Genomic DNA, 20,288 nt, shown 5'->3' with positions numbered 1-20,288 from the left:
CGGGCGTCACAGTCATGTGAGATGTGTTGATACTAAAGAAGAAAAAAAAAAAACCAAACATTATTATTCTGCTCCGCATATGCACTGCTGTGCGGCGTGATGGATGACAGCCAGTCTTCATTTTCTCAGCATTTCTGCCATGTTAGCAGGCTGGCATTTGGATATATTGGAATCTTTGGGTGCGAGCGGTAGAGGCAATGCGGCCACTCTGTCATCCAAGCACCCGGGGATATGTCAATCACGTGGAAGCTATGACTCTTATTTAGTGAGGAGGAGGCGCCCCGGGGCTGTAAATGACCTTGATGAAAACTATCAAAGGTGGCCCAGTCTTTTGCTCTTCGGGTGCTCCTCCGAAACACAACGACGAGCTTTGATGCCAAATTGTTGCCGCGTTATCGGGAGCACACTTCCAGACACAAAATGTGGATTGGAAAGCAAAAGTACTCCCTTGTATGACCCTCAATGGCAATTTGTCCTCAGTGTGTGCTTGAGTGTGAGCGTGTGTGTGTGTGTGTGTGTGTGTTGTTTTCTTCTTTTTCTTTTTTTGCACTGAGCCTTGTGAATCACTAGCATCCGTTCTCAGCATCCAAATGGCTCTCAGCTTGGACGGAGTGTGCAACTGCAAATTCTTTGTGTGTGCTCCAAAGCGCTAAGGCTGCTTTGGAGCGTAGGGCGACAATACGTTGACTCGTCTTTTCATTGCAACGGCCCAAAAAAGGAATACGAGTGTCAGGTGTGCAAAATGTCTTCTATATTCTTTATTTTTTTTCTATCTACGTAGATTTACCTCACTGCCATTTTGGCAGCATCTGTTGAAGCGCGTGCCTGTCTCCGAGGACATCATTATGTTTGCGGATGACATAAATATCACTAAAACATCTGTCATCAGCACATCTGTTAGAGTGAGTCGACGCGATGGTACAGTGCAGTGCCTCCGTTTGCCCGCAATTCCCTGATTCTTACAAACAAAATGTTTCCAGAGGGGAAAAAAATCTTCTATAGTACATCATAGCAGCGTGATGTCATGTCTCATTTCGGGGCTTATCTCATTTTTGATAAATTCATACAATGACCATAGTCAAAGTGCACGGCCTTCATTTGTTTGCTCATCGCAGTGCTTTTTGTATCAAATTCTACGATATGATCTTGAGAAGCGTTTTATGTCACATCATGTCCAAATGATATCTCAGTTAAGGCTAGTCTATTTCGCTAAAATCTACAGAAAGAAGCAGTTGCTCCCGTCCAAATCCCCATAAAATATACAAAAAATGTCAGATACATATTCAATTAACATCTGTCATCAACGGATTGGCTGAAGTCAAAATGATCCTTTCGTGTTTTCCCTTCATTTGCTCCCAAAATATAAAGGTCTCCTTTTTTGAAAACCATCCCACAGAGCATCACGTGCGTTTCTCTCTCATCTACCAATTACAGTGCAACCATTTTTTGCGTGAACTCCTGCTCAACTGGCTCTTTGCACAAAGCGTCGTGACGTCACATCCCTTGCCGATATTACGGTTGACCTTCTTCCGCTTTGGCGAACTACGACAGCTGTGTCATAGTCTCGGGAGTAAACAGCAGACTTTGACCAGGTCTGTCTGTCTGTCTGTCTGTCTATCTATCTATCTATCTATCTATCTATCTATCTATCTATCTATCTATCTATCTATCTATCTATCTATCTATCTATCTATCTATCTATCTATCTATCTATCTATCTATCTATCTATCTATCTATCTATCTATCTATCTATCTATCTATCATTAACATCGTCATGGTAACATGATGCGACAGCCAAGATAATGTTTTTCATCAGTAGAATTGCTCAAATAAAAATTAACATATTGGAGCCCTTGTGTTCTGTGTTCAGTCACTTGAGTGTCTGTTGTCGTACCCGAGCGGCTCCAACTACCGGACACAAATTCCTTGTGTGCTTTTTGGGACATACTTGGCAAATAAAGATGATTCTGATTCTGATTCAAAATCAATGAAAATATACGTACACACAAGCGCAGATAGATATCCCCAAAATATTTCCCCGAACGTTGTCAGCTGGGAGGGGCATTTGACAAAATGTTATTGATCTCGTAATGGAATTCATTGCTTGTTATCCTTTGAAACATGATTTTTAATAAGATGGGCCAATCTCTTCAAATGTGCCGAACTCTTGTTTCAATGCCGGCGTCATATGGAGCAAAGTAATCCTGTGTAATAGTGGCTCGTTTCCTTACAACTTCTGTTTTGACACCAAACCAGTAGAGATTGAATAAACAGTGCATCTGTACTCCATTTTGTCGCCGTTGATCAAAGTCATGATTAAACAACAATACATTTCACCCAAGCGACACATGATCGATGAATTCATTCATCAATTATCATGCCCCTCCCTAGTCAGTGAGCTGACGCGAGATGAAGTGTTGCTTTCATTTGTCTCTTTTCAAATAATGACAGTGAAATCCAATTCAATTTGATGGCCTCCTATGCCACATCATGGTAACATGCTATCACACCCCAGATTGAGTTAGGCACCTTTCAAAATCAAATCATAGATTTAAAAGCTGGGATAAATATGAATGAAACAGCAGTCTTCAGGACATCTTTAAAGTCAAAGTGTGTTAGATAGATAGATAGATAGATAGATAGACAGACAGACAGACAGACAGTCTGTTCACTGAGGTTTTTTTTTGGGATTGTCATCCTCATCCTAAAACTCTTTGTTGTCTTCTCACATGCTATTGAAAGACATCAATAACATGTCGTGCACATTTGCATTTCTATTGTTTTCCCATACCTTACAGTTCCAGCGGTTCGATCGATCCTTGACGTTTACGATACCGATCGTACTCGGCGAGCGTCTGTGCCATATTTCGCCGTGTCGGCGTGTCAACGAGCATCTCGGGTCATGTGCCCTAACAGCAACAGTTACATTAGCGATGCACTGGATGTGAAGCACTGGCTGGAAAATACTAGACAATGCACTAAAAGGGCATGCAAGCAAGTACAGTAAGCAAGAAGTGCTCCTCTCCCTGTGGGTCTTAACGTGCTTCTTTAATTAGGTCACAAATTCATTTCACTTGTTTTGATTCACAATGCAGACTGAGCTGCTTGTTGGGAGAAACTGTGTGCAAATTATGATTGTTGTGCACGTTCGGGGTGTTCCACTTCATTGGCTAATGGCTTTGTTTGTTTCAGCGCTGTTAATGCTGCACAATATTTGGTTAGGAATGTGGTGAGTGATATAACAATATTCAATCCTGTGCAGTAATAGAAGCAGCCTGTGATGTGAATAAAAGATTCACCGTCGCTTGCCTCGTGGTCTCATTGAAAGCCAGCAATAATGAAAGTAAACCTTTGTCTGCAGCATTAACGCACGCGTGTATTCATACATACACACTTGGATATGATGACAAGCAAATCGACTCTTTTCTAGCTATGCTGGTGACTCAGCTTCAATAAAACTTAATCAACAGAGAAGCACGGAGAGCAATGGAGTTCCATTTCATTGACAATGTCGTAAGTGAGAAAGATGAGATGAGCTTTTGTTGATCAGGTCACCAGTATGCTAAAAGGACAATTTTGGCAACGCAGTTGTGTATAAAGAATCATATTCAAAGTGGGTAGCGGTGATTTTTAACAATTGTAAATATTAGCTGGTGTGGTTTGGGTTTCGCAGTTCCATCTAAACTTCCTGGTTATTCTCTGCAATGTAATCGCTAAAAAAAAAATTGTACAAAATTGCACTTGGGAATATAAACAAACTATTTCTAGCATCATGAGGATCAGCGTGTCTGTTCATGTCCAAACCACGACTTACCGGTGCCTGCGAATAATTCTGGTCGTCTTAGAAGACGTTTCACATCTGAGCAGGCTTCATCAGTTCATGCAAGACGTTTTAGTTAGGACAGACTAGCCTAGCCTCAACTAGACTAGACCAGCCTTGACTTACTCCAAAAGTAAGTTCTGCACTCCATAAACATATGCTGAATTACTACAGAAACACTGAAAAAAACGAAAATGTATTAATCACGCTAAGTGAAGAAAAAAAAAACATGACAATCTTTGACGGTGAACAGACAATACATTTTGGCACACTGGTCAACATCCGATTTGCTTTAAATTTAACGTGTTTCCCATAGGAAATAATGGAGTCAGTATGGCGGTGCATCTGCCTCACAGTCGAGAGGTTTGGGTTGCAAATCTTGGCGGGGTTGATGTGTAACAACAGACAGAATTCATGTACACTCGAGTATACGCTAAGGCAAGCTCAATATATAAAAAAAGCAAGAAATTTTTTTTTGTAGACCATATTTAGGGTGACCTGCATCCTCCATATGTTTTCTCACCACAGAAACTAAAAAAGTTTTGGGCAGGGCGTGACCCTGGCCCACAATCGCACACTGACGCAATCATTTGGTGACAGCGCTTCACCTCGCTGTACTACAGGAGTGTGTCATCGCCACGACTCAATATTAACTTAGGGGGAAGCGAGGGAGTCGCAGTGCAGTTTGTCACGCTCCATTTTGCCCTGCTGCTACTCTTCTTCGCTCCACATCGTCGTCACATTACCGAGTCTGGAATTTAGCTAAAATCATACGTAACAACGTTCTGGTATTGTGCGCATCACAACAGCCAAGCAGTGAAAGCAATAATGCGCAGATTGGAAGGCTTGCATATAAATTGAAACCGCCTGGCCAGCTTTTGAGTCTGCCTACAGACGCAGGCTGTGACACAAACTGCATGTGACAAGAGCGTTGTTGGATTGTTAGGTGTGGAAAGTGAAAGTCGGCTAATGGCAGAACGTTAGGGGGACGTGATACATGAGTGGCTCATGAATAGCCAGTGGTGATGATTAAGAGGTCTAAAATCAGGCATCAAAAGTCTATGAAACATATCTTGCATGCAGTATCAAATTTTTAAGCACATGAAATGTGTAAATGAGATACAGTTCAGCATCGCACATCATCATGTGTTAGTGAAGTTAAAGGGTTCTATTGTTCCTACATTTATATTGGTATTGGTGAACTTATTTGTTGCATAACAGGTAAGATGTGATTTAAAACATTGTCTGTACAGTTATTAAAGGTTTAATGAGGACAACAATTTGACCGTGGAATGGCCGTACTCAATTTACATTATTTCCCACGGGAAAGCAGCGCCAGGAAATTGATTGTGGAGGAGTGGAGGTTCCACTGTATTATGTATGGAAACTCTGAATAGTCATCAAAAATATTGTTTTGCAGTGAGTGGTTGTGGGCTAAGGCATGTAATTCTCATTAAACTCAAGTTTTTTTTTTTAAAAAGTACTCAACACACTTGAATCAGTGTGACGAATGGCAGATGCAAAAAGCACAATGTGATTTTTTGTGAGCTTAAAAAGAGTAAATAAATCAATGAGAAGATAGAAAGTCGTATCTCAGTGTCTGCTAAGCTTTATTTTATTCTTCAAGGGTTACGAGAGCTGTTACAGTCCAAAGCGTTGACAAAGAACCTAAGAGCTGAGTTCCACTAAAAAAATGATGAAGAATCTTTGAACGTACTGTAGCGTCACTTTCACGGCTCCAGTGGTTCATTTATTTTTACACTTGTATGCAAGTATAAATGTTACTTGTTACGCTGTAGTATTCGATTACCATTATTTCCTATGGCAAAGTCCGGATAACCAGCGTCAGGAAATGCATTGTGTTCAGTCTCAGAGTTGAAACTCTTTTCTATATTGCAGCGCTGAATCTGTAGCCACAAAAACGTCGATTGTTTTGCAGTGAGTTTTTTTTTGGCTAGGACAAATTATGCTCATTAAACTCACTGAGTTAAAAAAATACAAATAAAAATGCTACACCACACAAGATTGACTGCTATGAATGACAGATGCAAAAAGCACAATGGGACTGTTTGTGAGCCCGAAAAGATAAATATAAAATAAATCAATGAGAAGATAAAGCGTCCTTTCTCAGTGTCTGCCAAGCTTTGTTTTATTAGTTAAGGGTTACTAGAGCTGCTAAGTCCAAAGCGTTGACAAAGAACCTAAGGGCTGATTTCCACAAAAACACTTTTATCAGGAATCTCTTAAAGAATCTGCACCACCTCGGCGCCGGTGCTTTATTCAGCTACTTTCATGCATGTCGAGATAAACGTTTGAGCCTCGGAGACAAACAGAGGCGAAGGTTGATTTTCGCTCATTGAGACAACAAACCTTCCTGCATAAATAAATAGTCACCCTTGGCTTAAGCTGTGAAACACAAACGCCTTGCAGTGATGATTATCCAAAGTGCCAATGAGAAGAAGGAAGACTGGATTTCAGAGCCTTACTTCCTAATGTGACGATGGTTCACATTTACAGTCTGATCTCTGCTTTAAGCTCACTGAAAAGCCCCCTTTGCAAGCGCTCAACGACATATCTATGCTGTTCTGAATTAATGAGGCCAGAACCTCGACGGTCTTCTTCACCCAGCGAAAGCTCTCGGTCATGTGTTAACACGTCCTCCCTTCCAGCATCCATTAGCTAACCCTCAAAGACCTACCGCCGCTCCTTGCATTTTCCACCCCGGACTGGCGACAACTCACTTCTCTCCGCACGTGCGAAGCCGGCCACGTTTATAATTCAACCCCATTAGGGGTTCACTCGGCGTGAGAGCACGACACCATTACTTTGCAACCTGATTAAACGTCTGCCCGACTAAAGATGGGGAGCCGGACTCGGTGGCCGGCTTTATAATCTCGCGACGCGGACTGACTCATTGCACCGATGGCCTTGACAAGACCGACCCCGAAGTGAAAGACATCTTACTCAGCAGCTGTTGGGAAGCCTGGAAAAACGCTCCATCTTTTGGGATGTTGGGAGGAAATGTAAACTGTTGGCCAGACTCTTGCTGTTTCCGAGTAGAGCTGTGTGTGTGTGTGTGTGTGTGTGTGTGTGTGTACTGCTTGTGATACATGTCGTAATCCTGCTCAATGGTTGTATTGTTCAGCAGGAAACTGTAATCACACTGTTAAACAACATCTGCGGGGATGCATTGCGCAATCAGCCGCTAGTATTGATGTTCGGCTGGACAAACAAAAAGATTATATTCAACCCACTAACACTGATTTCGATCAACTAATCACGATGAATAATTATGTAATTAAATGCACATCAAAATAGATCAGGCTGGATTTTCTATCCAAAATACATAATTCCACCGTCATCATTGCTCTATGCTGCCAATTTGGGATTTTCTTTTTTTGTCAATTAACATTTCTAGTTTGTCTTGTTCTAAAATGTGACAAGTATATTATTAAATACGTGTATATTATAATTATATAGTAAAAGTTTTTTGAATCAACTATATTTTTTTTTTATTCTTGCACTATGAACTGTGCGTTCCTAATAAGTTTGCGATCACCGATAGCTATTTGTTTTCCACCCGAACGACTGCGGTGGGACTGAACGGGACTGATGCCGTCCGCGGCTGAGGCGTGCCAACGCCGACGCTCGGGCGACGCGCGCCAGCCGATCGGATGCTCGAGGCCCCGAGAACACAATGACCTGGATGAATGAGAATATTCACGGGCGTGTATAGCGATATCCTGCAGATAGCAGATTTCATGTATATAATGTATAATACAAATAGTATGTTTTGAATTGTCACTGTGGTGATTCTGTGATCGTTCATTTTATCACACAACATGAGTCTTGCTGAAACTCAAGTCCATTGATTTACTGCAACTTATCAAGCTCTCAATTGATTTCATGTCTGTCTTTTCCTGTGACAACATTGATTACTATTTATAGGTAAGTAAACATATTGTAATTGTGCGTTAAAAAGGTGCTGTGTATTGTGAACGTGGTTATTTTTATGTTATGGTTGGAGGGAGGAATAGAGGCAAAATGGCTATAATGCAGTCTTGGTGATTTTTTTCAGTTAACTTATGGTCAATTCGAAGAACGGGAATTTAGTCTTGCATTTATTGTTCATAATAATCCTGTTTTATTATGAAAATGGTTCTTAAATTATTACTATGATTCAAGTTTTTTTTTTTTTGTATTCACAACAAAAACAAAGTCTGTTCATGTACACCATCTTCCTCACTAAGACGATATCCAGCCATCTTTTATCCTAAAAAGTCCTTTTCAATCAATTCTTCTTCTGTCTGCCCTTCACCTCGTTCTTCTTCTTTCTAAACTGTCACCGCTGAATAGAATTAGACACAATCACAAGCATGCCTTTCCTCCTACAGATACTCGACATACACATCAATGTCATTACAGACATGGCTAGTACGCTCGCACACGCATACGCACGGCGCCATGTAGGATCTGAATGCAGAATGCGTGTACAAGGCCGGAGTGATTGTAAGAAGCTCGCTCAAAAAGGTCCGCTGATTATTTTGGTCTCATTTACAATAGCGCTTAAGTTCGCTTCCCCTCTTCCCAATTGAGTCAATTTCAACTGGATGTGTGTGTGTATGTGTGTGCGCGCATGTTATGCACATGTGTCTTTGGTCCGTCGCCACAGTATTAATGGGGGAAATTCCGAGCGGCGTCGCCGGGCCGTTTGACAATGGCTCGCTTAGGAGGCCCCCTTGTTTCGCTTGGAAATGAGTCATCCACAAAGTGATGCAAGGCGGCAGAGCAGATTTGAATTATGGGGCAATGAACAATGAGGTCACGGCAGGGCTGCGGGTGTAAACCTCTCGGTGCCGTGTTCGCGTCTCTTATCAACGGCCCAAAGAAGAGTTTGAAAATGCAGCATATATTGCAAACACAGACGATGTCGTGTGACTTCAGACGATGGATGATTTTGTACAGGTTGCGTCATCGTTTTTGGGCAAGGACAAAATATCGACAAAGCGATAGTGTGACATCATGCGATACAGTATCGACACATCAGATGTGTCGGTCCTTAAAATGAATTCAACTGCCGCTTTGTTTTTTGTTTGTAGAGTGCTTACAGTAAACGATAGTTAATACTCGATTCCCATTTTACTTACTCACCTCCCTAATCTCATGACAGTAGATGCTTAATGTACACAAACAGAAAATGTATCCTTATATATGTGATCATTTTCTTTTTACATTCTATTTATATTCCAAAAACAAAGTCCCATATACTGGACGGTTCTATGTTAAATAGCTATAGTCGTTTTCTTCTTGGTCATCGTACTAATTTCGCTAATGTAGTTTTTTTTTTTTTTTTTTTTTTTTGATAGGGAGTGCAATTGTGTGCTGCTGCAGTTACATTTGACATAACGTGATGCTACATTTCTTACAAACTGCTGCAATGCCGTCCTTTGTGTTCACACGCCTCTTGTGTATCCGCCCAAATGATATTTTCCGCGTCTTTTTCCTTCTTCAGCAAAGAGTCCGCAATCAGGGCCTGATGTAATAGCATCGTCCCCGGGCTCCTCTTAAATTTCCTGCTTACTGGGCTTTTATTCTAACTGCATTACATACATCTTCTTTCTCTCTGTACATCTGGTTCTTTTTAGCGTTAACCCAGATGCAAGATTAAACTTATGTTGATGTCATTTCAAAAGTAAATTGGAGAAAATAACAATAAATGTCATTTATTTGCTGGTGGATGGCGGCACAGCTGAGATGGAAATCGACATGCTGGCGTTTTCATTGCCTGGAGAATATGTGCCAGCGAGTATTGATCTGGAGCTTCCTTGATGGTGCGCTGTGATTGGCTGAAGATGAGGAGGAGGGCCAAGCGGTCATGCTCGACGGAACCGAGATATTATCAGATGCAGTCGTGATCAATGCTTTGATAATCATTTGTGTTGTTTTGTTTTTGCCCCCGAAGCTCCTCTCCCTGTGTGAAGTGTAAATATAGCACCTTGTCGGGCCTAAACTCGAATCCCTGCGAATAACTGCGCATGGAGATCTGTGCTTAAATCTACGAGGTTACTTTTAGCCCCCTCAGCAGCAGGTGACTTTAAAATAAGCACAGCGGTCTCGTCTCAGCTGAGGACAGGACAGTCATTTGAGATCAAATCGAGCACGGCCGCAGCAGCGCCTGTCACGTTCCCTCGGACGAATCTTCTGCCTCGTGCAATAAAATCATTTACGCCACCGGAGTGTTTTTCGTAAAGGAGTCTGATAGCGTCACGCCAAGACGGATGAGCACCGCCGCGGCCTGCGGGCCTGCAGCAGTGCCTCGCATGGACCGTGCGCGTTGTAACCATGTGAGAAATTGCATGCGTGTTTATCCAGGAGAGTCTTCACACTCCGGGCCTCCCGATTGGTTTTTTGCTCAGCAACATGTATGATCGATGACACGCGTATCAAGAGGGAACTGGACCGGGACCTTTTTTTGGGAGAGCGGGTGCACTGAAATAGCCTTTGGTAAATGACATTTTGCATTTCAAAACAACATTTGTGTATTTGATTTTATAAAGTGAACTTCTTGGATATGTAATGGCTACTGGGAAGCCCTTAACAAGTGAATATTTAGACTTTCTACAAGACTTTGGATTGTTTCAGAGGGTATTTGTGTGTATGCATCCAAAAGAAAATTGAAGGTCAGAGGCCTTTCTTTGAGTTCTACTTCATTAAAAATTAAAAAGGCTAGGACTGCATGACTTTGGCCAAAATGATAAATGAAGCTCTTCTCATTACAATAATGTCAAAACAAATGGATTGTTAATTGTCCCAGCAGTCAAATGTTGTCAAATGTTGTCAAATGCCCATCCCAAATGGCAAAGTGATTTGAAGAGACTGAGCCGTTCCACATCAAAGTTGCATACAAGCGTGCGTTTTTATTTGGACCAAGGGGCAGAAAGTCATGCTGCAACAGCAAAATGCTTGCCAGTCTTCCAAGTCATTGGACTGATTTTTTCATTGTATTTTGTCGATTAGGTAATATCAATGACAACTTTATGGAATATGACACAGCGGTAATATACTGGCCGCAAATAGCAATATTTTCATGACATATTCAGGTCCTTGAAAGGTATTTTCACTTTCAGGTGCAAAACCAGAGAAAATGGCGTGGAGTTAGGATTTGAATTTGAGATTCATTATTATTATTAATAGTGGCCCTCTTCCAAATGTGTCTTGGAAGAATATAATTGTCCATGTCTTGCTAAGATGAATAATTAAGATGAAGGTCTTGCCTGAGCCCTGATAAATTCACAAATTGATGAAGAGGTGTGTCACAATACTCTTTGTCTGTCCAGTTTATTACCAAGGTCGGATTGATTTGTTTGCGTGTGCGGGCACACATTGAAAAGTCTCATTGTATTGGTGCTGAGTGCTGTTGATTACAGTTCACTGACTCACAATCACTGGACAAATCAAGCCTTTTTAGTTTAATCACACACCTCCCTTCCTTGCTCTTTCACAGATTTATGTGGGACACACCAACAAGTCTTTAATTTTACGCTCGGCTTGGCCGCATATACACATTACTCGTCCATATTGCTTATCCTTAGCGTATCGGATCGCTGCGAAAGTTGTGGCCTCACAATGAACAGGACCGCACCCTTGAAAGGAACGCGCCACGTAAATCTGTAATCTAATCATCCGCACCATTTTGGGTGTCTCGTGCCGCAATCTGTTGTCGGAGGCATAATTACAAAGAAAAAAAGCCTTTCATGAATATGTGCTGTCGAGTCATTTTAGTTACAAACAGCCATCTTGTGAGTAATGGCGGTGATCACTCACCCATCACAGCGAGAGAAAAATATTGTTTTACTGTGAGAAAAAAAAGTCACCTTAAAGTTTCATTTTTTTTTTTATTTTATCTACAAAACTCACAGTCAGCAGAGGGAAAAAGAAAACATTTCCAAATAGAGTCGAAGCCCGAAGGTTGCATACAAATTGTGGCGTGCTGATCATTGACCCGCTATTTTACTTATAAGAATGAATTATTTAAGAAATAATGTGTTCCAGGGTGAAACTGTCGCTATCATGTTCGCTGTCATTTATTAACATTTCAACATTCTTAACAGGTAGTATATATATATATATATATATATATATATATATATACACACACACACACACACACACACACACACACACACATCCACACACACATACATAATGGAATTATGTCAAAACAATAAAACACTAAGTGGTAAATTAACGACCAGTGAGAAAATGTCTTCCGCTTATCTGGGGTCCGGTCACAGAGGCAAAATCATATGCAGGGAAGCCCAAACTTCCCTTTCCCCAGTCACTTCTATCTCTTCCAGGGGGATCCACAGGTGAGGGCATCACTGTCATTGCCCACATAAGCAGAACCAGGGAACCCTCAGCAGGAGCGCTCTCCAGACGGGTGGCTACTCTGAGCTGCTATTTGGCGCGGAGGCACAAACAACAGTTAGCACCCATCCTTAGTGCGGACGGATGCTACCGTTTCGTCCGCCGGGTGGACCCCAATGTACTGGCACCGAGCTGTCCGGGGGTCGTTGGGGGGGTCAATACGTGCGCCCACACCTGCTCGGTTCCTCTCACCGGGGGCAACACCAGAGTCCAACCCCCCTCAAGATGACTGGCACCACAGCACAAGCTGCGTCGTGAGACCAGGCCGAATATATGTTTTCGGAACTTCTGGACCTCGAACGGCAGCTCGGGCTCGTTCCCTGCCGGAGAGGTGACATTCCTCGGCCTCCGAACAATCTCCCGTAGCCGCGGATCAGACCATCGAGGGCTCTGCCTTGGGCCGCCACCCTTCCTCTTCGCTCTGTGCCCCATGGCTGCAAGCCCAGCCGCCGGGCCCTCGCCACTGAGCCCCACCTCCGGGGCTGTCTCCAGATGGGGGCGCGGCGACCTGCAAGGGAAAACGCGTTCGGTTTACATTTGTTATAGAGGGTTCTGAGGCATTCCTGCCTGCTCGCACACCAGGACCTGCTTGGCCCTCGGCGTCCCTGCCAGGGGCATAAAACTAAAGACAACTTAGCTCCCTCAATCATTAGGACGCACATGCTCCTCCATCACAATAAGGTGACGGCTCAGGGCGGAGTCACAGACGAACAATGTCATGAATATGCCTCACACATCTCATTATTGAAGTGTTAAAAGTACAACATATAACATATGATTTAAAATAAAATATTATTTATATCATGATGAATGATTTTAAACATTTCATGGAGTTGTGATTTACTGCAAGTAGGCTTTTTGTGTGCATGTGTGGGGGGTTGTAGACATATTTTCCAATTATGCGAGGCTCAAGTTGACAGGTTGCATTTGATCAAATTTGATTTATTTTTGTATTCTCTTTAGGATTTCATGAACCATATCCAGATTGTGCCAAAATTCTAAATGCTGTCACTTGAGCCAAAGTGCAGATGCCCTTGTTTTCTGCTAAATAAAATCTGAGTATTTGTACATGTTTTTTCCCCCCTCACTTGCTGTCTGGCCACTAATCGAAGAAAATGTTCAACCCTCTGACTTGTTTACGTTTTCTGGACCACAAGTCTTTGACCTTTGGGAACGCAAACGGGACCAATGGGAAAATTGAAACCATGTATCATCCTCAAGTTGCTTTGATTAAAGAAACTGACCTTTAGATTTATTATTGAGAAACCCTGTAGAAATATATGTTTTAATCTTTCTTTTTTGCAGTAACTGTGCATGAAGGTTAAGGTTAGGGCAAGGTTGTGGTTGTGGAAAAATAAATTGTTTTTAAAGTTGTAGTATATTGACTGCAAGCGCGCAGTAGCAAACAGTCGGACTATAAACCCATCTGCGACGTGATGGCCACGGATGGCGGACGACCTGTCTCACGTTGGCAATCAACATTGCTAGTGAAGGTGACAAAGACAAAGAGATGTGTCTTGATACAAAGCAATTGTGGGAAGTGTTTGGCCTTGGCCTTCTGTGCGTTTCTTCACTTTTCTATTTGAAAAACAAAACAAAATACTGTCTTCAAGTGTTTCTCTTGTGGGAGCGAAGCAAGCAGTAGTGCACAGCTAATGTATGCATGAACTTTTGCAGTGGCGGCTGCTTAATCTAGTCATTGGAGTTTTTCACCCCTTCATGCAAACGAGTTCTAATGAAAAATCTCATTTCATGCCTTGTACCAACCTGTTCCTTTCACACCTACACATTTAGATCTGTTTCTTTCCACCTCTGTTCCTCCATTCGTCATTCATTGATCCCAGCATTGTTGACCGGCTCAGTGTGAATAATGAATTCTGTGTTCTGAGAGAGGCCAGACACGAATTAAGATGCTGCACGGGCGGGCGCAGAGGGGGCCAGGGGGCTTCACACCTTACTTATTTCTTTCGCTGAGCTGTCGCCTCCGGCACGTTCGTCCGTCGTCCAGTTCAGGCATGCGCACGTTGGGCATAAAGTACATGTACAGTATATTTAGGAGTATGTGTGTTGTCCTTTGTTGCAGTCTCTGGCCACTCGAGCAGAAAGGTATTGCTCCTGGCCTCTTGTACTGCCTAATAGACACAATTACTGCACAGCCCCGCTGGAAAGCTTCGCGGAGGTCGCGGCACTGACGTGGGCGCTACAGTCGGTGAATGCGTTCACATTTTTTCCCTGTTAAAAATATTTTCATTAGGGATGGGGCAAAATATCGATATTGCAATACATCACGTTGTTATCGCTCACAGTAGAGTATTGATACACCTCCATCCAATATTGATGCTGTTGCTGTCCGATGTGCACTTTAATGACGAGTGTTTTAATGGAATGTGAATCTTGCATTTCTCCACGATGAATGAATCGTGTCTTAATTAGCTCCCTAGTCTGTTGAATAAAGATGTTTTGAGCAGGTGACTGACAAAAAAAAGTAATGACTGAAACAATTCCGATTAGAGCACATCTCAACAGTGGGTGGGTAAAGTCACGGTTAAATTGAATGATGAATTATGCAAATTATGAATTATGAAAATTATAACATCACGATATCATTTTAGTAACTATCTCCCATTAAAAGCTGAGAAAGTGTTATAAACATAAGTCAGCTTCAATGCTTTAAGATTAAATGAACATGAAAATAGACATTTTGGTAAGAAATCAATGATAACAAATGTTTGTGTTCTATACAGGTTTTCATGCCCCTAAAAAAATGAGAATATCATTTTTTTATTAATTTATTTCATTCTTTTACTCTTATGTATGATTCATTTGCTAGACTTCAGTTACAGAGACAGTGTTGTATTGTGATTGTTTTTTTCCCCAATATATCAATTATTGGATAATTGTTATTTTTCTTTCTCTTGTTATCGTTGAAAAAATATTGCAACTTTGTATCTCAAGGTACTTTGTGATTCCTACACATACTGTAGATTTAGTATTCTTCTTCCGTTATTTTTTTCTGATCGTTAATAACAGCGCCATCATGCAAATGATTGACTATCAATCAAAGATGTGTGTGTTTGTGTGTGTTTGCTATTTGCTTTCTGAAGCCCGATTGTACAGGTATTTCACTTTTTCTGCAAGACGGTCAGAGTTGAACTCATGGACAGAAAAGCGAACATGTGCCACGACATTGCCTCAAAATCACCGCAAGGCATTCACGAAGAGTTCCATCAGACTGCTCTGATGTCTTCCCTTATTCTGCACACAGCTGCTATGAGGATTGCTACGATAGGCTGTGTATCAGCATTTTAATCCTCGATAAATGTCTTTCTGTCATTCTGGCTCGGCACACCGATGCACTTTTTGAGTTGCAATTCCTAGTCTTTGTGTGTCAAAGTCTGGCTTGAAACGTTGGCAACAATTGTTGCGCGGCAAAGCCGAGGCCAAACCGAGAAAGTCGTTGCGGCAAACAACAATGCCACGCAGCTGCCGACATGAGCACACACCGTGTTATTCCATTTAACACTTTCGCTTTCAGGTTGACCTTGGCGAGACTAGTTTGCATACTGTGGATTAAGCTGGTATTGGACTGAGATACCCATAGTGACAAGATGGACAAATCAGAATCAGAACAGAAAGACACTTAAGTGAATTTTGCATGTGATGTGAAAGCCATCTGACCTCAGTCAGGTACAGCATGCGTATAAGCGCATTAATGTAGCCACTTCCTCCTTGCATTCTGTGATGCACGCAATAGTGCAACAGCATTCGTTGATAGCATCGGCAGCTAACGGAAGTGTTCTGATACGCTCCAACCGCACCACAGGTGGCATCAAAACTGATTAGACCAGTAATTTAACGGACGTGGCCTTGGATGGGCATATCGACGTTGAGCAAAATACTGTCAAGATTGAGCTTTTTCGTGGTATTGGAGGCAAGGGCTAGTGGACGCATGTTTGATTTTCAAAATCAAAAAGGCAAACAAGGCATGTGGAATACTCAAAAAAGTACTTTACTAACAAAGCTAAAAAAAAAAATAAGATTCAAAGTAACACACAAACAACTACAAAAGGAAAAAAGACCAGGGAACTGACTGACAACAACAACGATTCAACCCCGACTGACAGAAAACGGCGCTAAATTCAAGCAAACTGACGAGACAACGAGGCACACGTGGACAAGACACGAGTGACTGGAGGGAGCTGATCGGTAGACACAAGGAACAGGCTTAACGAGGAAATGTGGAAATGATAACCTAACGAGCAAGGCGAGCCATGAACACTGGGTCACAACAAACACAAGACAAAACATGAAACAGAACTCATTATCATCTAAACCACAAAAACATACTTTTATTGAAAAGATCTAATAGCAAAGCAAAGCAAATTGATTGATACAGCACATTTCATACTCAAGGTAACTCACTGTGCTTTACTTGATTAAAAGCATTTAAAAACAGCTTATAAACAGAAAACAGCGTACATTGCAAGAAAGATCATTTAAAAGTGGAAACGCTCTAAAAAGCATGAGAAATAAATTGGAGATTTTAACCTGGACTTCAAAACATTCTCACTTGGGTCTGCCGTGACTTCTGTTGGTAACTTCTTCCGTTTGTGTGCAGCGTAACGTTATTTATTATTATTATTATTTTTTTTTAGCAAACATCAGTTTGGATCCATTTTGTGTCGCTTTCTTTGCTTATCACTCACGAGTCAATAGAACTTCCTGTTGACAACCTTCTTCCTGTTGACATTTTCGGGACCAATAAGAGAAGAAAGCGACATCGGGACTCATTTTGGAATGTTTGGAATTTTTACTGTGTCGATTACGAACTGAACCGGGGCGGACTTGAACCCAGCAAGTGATTCGTACTAGAGAAAGCGACGAACAGATGTGAAAGAACCCGAACTGAATAAATGCTACTTTCTATGCCAGAAATCAAACTGGCAATTTGACTGACTGAAAAATGGACTGTGGTGTTTGTCAGAGAAACGGTGCCCATTTAAATCAATTGTCCTGGCGCAAGCTGACGCATCGGCATGGCGGTAGACCATTACGCCATCATGGACTTTGATAGCGTGCCACTTCCAGAGTCATTACATGACAAAGAACACGGCCACACGAGGACCTTGCGCGCACACATCATTGCAAACCCTAAACAAGCAATCGGCAGCGAAAATGGCCTCGTGCTTCTTTTCTTTGAGTGGCTTATGGCTATTCAAACAATCTGGAGGGTCCCATTATTCTCACAGTGCTGCCCATATTCACTTCACATTATGGCTTTCTGTCTCTGTTGTGAAAAATGACTGGAGCTTAACTTCAGTGAGCTCCAATAACCGCCAGTACCTCCCACTATCTCTTTGCTTTATCGTTGTTTTTGCTCTCTCTCTCTCTCTCTGTGCAGGACTTGGACGTCCAGCTGCCAGTGAGATGTGATTCCCTGGGCATTCATATCACTTTGACAAAGCAAAGTGTGCTATAAAAGGTAAGAATGTGACGGTAGGTGCGAGTGTAGGATCGTGTTCTCTGAAGAATTGAATGGGAATTCATACGGAAAGTTCAGCACTAGCTTTCTAGACTAATTAGCAGCAGAATGATCATTGGATGAACCCCAAATAGTTACCGCAACACAAACATGACTGCAATGAAATAGAACTTTATTGAGCCAATGTAGTTTTGCCAAGCTAATATTATTGTCTTAACATTCATTAAGAATATAATTTTTTATTCAGGTAGTTGTGAAAAAAAATAGTGCCTTACTATTTTGTACAAATTCCTACGACATTATTGTGTGGCTAAAGACAAATTACATACAACAGTCATTATTTTAGATTTTCACTTTTTCAAGCGGGACAAAAGCATAAAAAATTTCCACGTCAAACAGCCACCATCAGAAAACCTTAATAGTTATGGAAACTTGATCAACTATAGACCGCCTAAACAAATCTCTCTCTGAATGTTCTGAACTCCTTTTGATGCATGTCTCCTATCAAGCATACAAATTCTGCATGCAAAGATTTGGGACGTCATGTTTTTGGTCTTGAGATCGGAAACCGGTTGAATCAACAGCACCTCTGCTGGTTGCAGCCAAATCGCATTCACCATTTTGCCTTGTCACTTTCAAGTTGCAATAAATCAAGAGTGGATAAGAAACTCATGGATCAATATGGATTATTATTCCTGCATATACTGTACAGGCAATGTTTTAAGTAGCATTTTGACTCATCATTATCAGTGGTTGAACCACATGTTAAATCAATAAAACACAAAATCCTCTTGTAATTTCAATACGAATGACCAGGGCAGAGTAAAATAAAATCAAATGCAGCTCAAATTTCATTTTTTTTAGGATAACATTTTGAAAGGGCAAGAGTAAAACACGATAAAACAACAAATGAATAAAAACAGCTTTAATAACAAACAACAAGGGCTGCAAATGCTCAAGCAAGATTTCATTGAGTTCGAAATTCTACAACTTCAAATGTATTTGACCGGAGGTTCCACTGTATGCGCTCTTCTATTAATTGACATTGCATTATTTTATGACTGAAAATAATACACAATCTTATGCTTTGTGACAACAGGCTGAGCACACAATATGTCCCTCCATCATCATTTTAACCTCCACCGAGATAATGAGTCACAATAGGTTTGCCATACGCAGCGCGGGCCTGGGCCACAGTCACGAAGATATACCCACGCACCTGGTGTGCTGTTTTTGCAGAAGCTGCTGTATGCACCGTGATGATATTTTTTTAAGGACCCAAATTTGACCCATTGTTCTCTCTGGGGATCTCTGGGCTCCATCTGTGCCAGAAAGTGCACTAATTGGTCGGACAAATGTGCCCTCTCAGACTGGTAATGCAATCAGATGTGACAGTGTGATGTGAGAGTACACAAATAGCACGCAATGTGCAGCGCTCGTTACGTACAGTAGAACAATCTAGATTTTCCTCTCCCCCCCACCCCCCCATTTGGAAATGATAGCTGATGCGGCTTCATCTAGATAAATCAACTGCTGTTAAATAATATATAAGGTAAATAAGAAGAGGTCGAGTTCAATAAGTCTGACAGTAAAACAACACAGAAGCTCCACCATGTGGCACTTACATAGCCAGACATTCAGTGTTCATTAGTTGTTAACTTTTTAGAAGTAACTCGGTCTATATGATAATTGGTGACAGATGTTTGAGGCGCCTGTTTGCTGGCTACGAAATTTTCACGTCGATCACGTCCCGTCCGTGTCAAGGCCGCACTCCAAACGTTGCACAGCACAAAACGGCATCGCGATCGCTTGCATTTCAGTCAACCCGCTGCGGCTTGACGGCCTCGAGGGACGTTGGAGCGCGAACGCAGGCTTGCATCTGTCCGCGAAGCCACTCAGCGCAACTTATTTACAGTGCATTTACAAGCTGAGCGAGGCCTGTAAAATGGCGGATTTACGAGCACCTTTTTAATTAGAAATACTGTCTTCTCCAGTCGGCCTGATGACTTGTACTTTCAATTTATTGGCGACAGAGGAGGGTGCTGTTCCTGGCTATCGGCAGGCAGCCTAAACATCCTTATTGAAGTGTGGGGGGGGGTTGTTTTTTTAGAAAAAAGGAAAAATATGTCACATCATTCATGTATAAAAAAAAACATGAAAGTTTATTTCATTTTAGTTTTTTTTTGTTCTAGGTCCCTAGATTTTATTTTTTTTGTTAGCTTAAATGTTTCACAAGTTGTTATTTTATACGATGAATGCACGTCATTTGACAAGTTTTTCTTTGACTTGCCAAACTGTTTTTATTTTTACTACAGTACAAAATAATTTACACTCCTTAGACGCTTCATTACATATACTTGCACAATCTAATTAAATATAATACAGGAACTGTATGAAAATACTGCCCTCACAAAGATTATGTTCTGTTTTCATTGAAACTGTCAGAAAGTTGAATTTAAATTCACACACATGCTCTTAATATTTTGCACCATGAAGCCACCAAACAAACAACTGTTTTTTTTTGTGTGTGTGTGTGCATTACCGTTTACAAAATATCT

General features: G+C 41.5%; 1 protein-coding gene across 20 annotated transcripts in view; it reads left to right on the top strand.

Moving 5' to 3' along the window:
• The window catches only part of adgrl3.1 (adhesion G protein-coupled receptor L3.1), a 149,442-nt gene that overhangs the window by 493 nt on the left and 128,661 nt on the right, over window positions 1-20,288 (top strand). For all 20 annotated transcript variants that reach the window (XM_061771351.1, XM_061771367.1, XM_061771364.1 and 17 more), the window contains exon 2: window positions 17,650-17,730. The gene's annotated coding sequence lies outside the window, so the exon portion shown is untranslated. The remainder of the gene's footprint in view (window positions 1-17,649; window positions 17,731-20,288) is intronic.

This window comes from Phyllopteryx taeniolatus, chromosome 4 (genome assembly GCF_024500385.1).
Source record: "Phyllopteryx taeniolatus isolate TA_2022b chromosome 4, UOR_Ptae_1.2, whole genome shotgun sequence".
Lineage (NCBI taxonomy): Eukaryota > Metazoa > Chordata > Actinopteri > Syngnathiformes > Syngnathidae > Phyllopteryx > Phyllopteryx taeniolatus.
This window is presented reverse-complemented; position numbering and strand designations above follow the sequence as displayed.